This window comes from Triticum urartu, chromosome 2 (genome assembly GCF_003073215.2).
Source record: "Triticum urartu cultivar G1812 chromosome 2, Tu2.1, whole genome shotgun sequence".
Lineage (NCBI taxonomy): Eukaryota > Viridiplantae > Streptophyta > Magnoliopsida > Poales > Poaceae > Triticum > Triticum urartu.
The window spans coordinates 209030414-209034660 of NC_053023.1; positions in this window are offsets into that span (position 1 = coordinate 209030414).

Genomic DNA, 4247 nt, shown 5'->3' on the forward strand with positions numbered 1-4247 from the left:
CGCAAGAGGTTAATTGAACTGAACCGTATGCCCTGCATCGCACACGCAACTAAAATATGAACCGTGTTTGATGCATCCTCCAACGCAAATATTTTGCACCTTTTTTACGGTTTTTTACACCACCGTATGCGATTATTGCATCGCACATAGTTTCCTCGAAGGGTCTCTGATCATAGTGTCGCGTTAGCAGCATCCTGCAGTAGTGTTGGAAGGACTACTTTGATACAACAAACCCGTTGTTCGAACATAAAAAATAACGCCACCGTTTCCGTATGAGTAGGCATCTTTTCAACCGTATTAAAGAGGGGGTGGTCGGCTATGATGACTATTTCGAGTGCAAAGAGGATGTCGTTGGCAGCATTGGTTTCTCCTCTTATCAGAAATGCAGTACTGCCATCCGAATGCTTGCATACGGAGTGCCCGGTGATCTCATTGACGAGTACGTCCGTATGAGCGAGTCTACATGCCTAGAGTCCATGTATAAGTTCTGCAAAGTTGTTATTCCTGTGTTTGGCCATGAGTACTTGAGAGAGCCGACAGCTAAAGATACAGCCCGTTTGTTGATGATGAATGCCAGCAGGGGCTTCCCAGGGATGCTTGGCAGCATAGACTGCATGCACTGGGAGTGGAAGAACTGCCCTTCTGCTTGGCAAGGGTAGTGTAAGGGCCATGTCAGGGCTTGCACTGTCATACTAGAGGCTATGGAGTCCCAAGATCTCTAGATCTGTCACTCCTTCTTTGGCATGGCCGGATCACACAATGATATCAACGTGCTTCAATGCTCGCCAGTGTTTGCTAGGCTTGCCGAAGGCAACAACCCACTAGTGAACTTTACTGTCAACAACCACAACTACGACAAAGGATACTACCTGGGTGACGGTATCTATTCTCAGTGGATCACTATTGTCAAGACAATACCCAACCCTGTCGGAGAGAAGAGGAAAAGATTTTCCCAAGAGCAAGAGAGTGCTAGGAAGGATGTCGAGCATGCCTTTGGTGTTTTGCAATCTCGATGGGGCATCGTTCGGTATCCTGCTAATACCCGGAGCACGCAGAAACTGTGGGATGTGATGGCTGCTTGTGTGATCATGCATAATATGATCGTAGAAGACGAGCGCCAACGTCTGTACGATCAAGGGTTTTAGTTTCAGGGTGAGAATGTTGTACCTGAGCATGGAGGAGCGACAACGTTTGAATAGTTCACCCAATTTCATCATGACATGCGTGATTAGGAAACTCACGTGCAACTGCAAAATGATTTGGTTGAGCATATGTGGGCTCATGTTGGCAACTAATAGATGTATCTTCTTTTATTCGTTTGCAAAACTATGTGAGACATTTTTGTTTTTATTCGGCTTGTAAAACTATGCTATTTTATTCAGTTCAAACTATGTTATTTGACTATATGTTTTCATCAATGCAAAAATTGGGCGGCCAGCTGGCCACGCTGGCACATATGGGTCGGCACGTTGGGCACGCCGCCGACCGATATCTAAAACAGGACGGACGCCAGGCGGGCGGCCGACCCAAACGGACAAAAAGCGGATGAAATCGCCGTCCGTTTGGGTCGCCCAATTTGTGGTGCTCTTAGGCCAACTCCACCGCGCGACCCCATCTTGTCCGGGTGCCTCCGTTTAGGGTAGAATGGACGAATAGCGCGGCCCAACGCACGATCCCAAACGGACAAATGCCTGGATTCCGTCCGTTTTCGACCCATCCCCGGCCCAAACTAGCGCCGAGTTTGGGGTGAAAACGGACATTGCGCGGACGGGCTCGCCGCACGACCTTGTCCTCCCGTGGCCTGCCTGTCGGGGACACTAGCAGTCCCTTTGCTTCCAACGCCTCCACCCCTCTCCTCGCCCCGCCCCCCGCCAGCGCCGCCGCTATTCTCCGGCCGCCTCCTCACTGCGCAAGCCACGGTTGTCCATACCAAACCACGTCTCGACATGGCCGCCAACACGCCTGTGCTTTCGCGGTAGTTTTGGCCGTCGATCGGAGGAGGTTTGGCTGTCGCCGTCGTAGCCGGTGGCAGAGGGGATACGACCGCTGGCAAAGTACCACGGTGGCCGCGGCAGCTTCTAACGAGAGCTCCAAAGCGGCCAGTAGCCGGCCGCCAACCACCCCTGTTGCGTCGAGGTGATCATCACGGCCTCTTTGCCACCACGATCGCAAGGTGTTCGACACTTTTCCCACAAAGGTATGGGTAGTGGAGATGAGTTTTTCTTCCACCACTTCATTTGTTCATCGGACGATTCCTCGTCGGATGATGAAGATCTTGTGGTGGCTGCACTGGTCGTTCACGACCACATTCAACGACAGCTTCCTCGGTACAGGGGGTCACTCCCTGGCCGTGCTCCCAACCTGAACCGCAACAGGGAGAGAGGCCACACGCTGCTCTATGCCAATTACTTTGCCAACACCCCGCTCTTCAAGCCGTATAAATTCCTCGCCATTTTTGAATGGCAAGGCATGTGTTCAATCGTATCCGAGAGGGAGTGGTTGCTCATGACCCATACTGCGAGTGCAAGACGGATGCCCTTGGCAAGCTTGGATTCTCCTCTTACCAGAAATGCACCGCGGCCATCCGCATGCTTGCATATGGAATTCCAGACGATCTGGTGGATGAGTATGTGCGTATGAATGAGACAACATGTCTGATGTCAATGTACAAGTTCTGCCAGGCTGTGATCGAGGTGTTTGGCCCGGAGTACTTGAGGCAGCCAACTGCCGCTGATACAGAGAGATTGTTGGCGACCAACGCAGCTAGAGGTTTTTCAGGCATGCTTGGCAGCATAGATTGTATGCACCGGGAGTGGAAGAACTGCGCATTTGCTTGGCAGTGCCAGTACAAGGGGCATGCCAAAGCGTGCACTGTCATATTAGAAGCGGTGGCTTCGCAGGATCTTTGGATATGTCATTCTTTCTTCGGCATGGCAGGTTCTCACAATGATATCAACGTGCTGCAGCGTTCTCCAGTCTTCGCAAGGCTTGCAGAAGGCCACTCCCCACCTGTCAACTTTGAGATCAACGGCCACCAGTACAACAAGGGATACTATCTAGCTGATGGTATATATCCTCAGTGGTCAACTTTTGTGAAGACAATCTCGAAACCCCAAGGTGAGAAGAGAAAGATATTTGCCCAAATGCAAGAGAGTGCTAGAAAGGATGTGGAACGTGCTTTTGGTGTGCTTCAATCCCGGTGGGGTGTCGTTTGAAACCTTGCATTGTCATGCGATGAAACGAAACTTTGGGAGGTGATGACTGTTTGTGTGATCATGCACAACATGATCATCGAGGACGAGCGTGATGAGAGTATCTTCAACCAAGGATTTGATTATCAAGGTGAAAATGTTGAGCCCCTGGACCAAGAGCCGGTCACATTTGAACAGTTTGTCCAATTCCATCGTGAACTGCGTGATTGGCACACTCATTTGGATCTTCAAAATGATTTGGTTGAGCACGTGTGGGATCACATTGGCAACCAATAAATGTATTGGTTCATTTTATGTTCAGTTAAGACAATTTTGATTTGGCTGTAAAACTATTTTATTAAAGACAATTTTAATTGAGTTGTAAAACTATTTTTATTTTCAGACAATTAATATTTAAACGTGCAAACTAGTTTTGATATGAAAATATGAGCATTTTTTGTCCTGACGGACAGGATGGGGCAAACGGATGTGGCCGCGCGCGCTAGGCGCACGGCTACACGATGCCAACGCCCTATCAAAAAAGACAAAATTCGGCCAAATCGGACGTCCGTTTGAGATGGTGCGGTGGAGTTGGTAAGGATTCGCGATGCCGCACCACTAGATCGGCAGGACGTCAGTCTAGTGGATACGACAGCAAGACGTCACCCTAAACAATTTAATATCAGAATTATTTTTAGGGAAACCACGCCTAGTTGGAGTTGGGTAGGCAGCGGTGTGTGTTGGTGTCTCGCAGCTGGCGGCTCCGCGATGGTCAGATTCGGGCCGTCATTGCCGCATGCCCGCATGCATACTCTGGATTTGACAAACATGCGGTGGTTGAGAGGGGTTTGTCCCCTTGCTGCTGCGGTGCGGCAACTTCCTTCTCAGAAAGAAAACCGTGGAATCGAAGCCGAACGGTATATGTGCAGCAATTCTCGGGATCGACGGTGCGAAACACTTGGTACTAAGGAAAAGTCAGATGCATGCGGCTTACAGTACAAGCGAGGAACATGCCGCTATCCTGAAAGCTGAAAGTCACCATGCATGGCTCGCTCA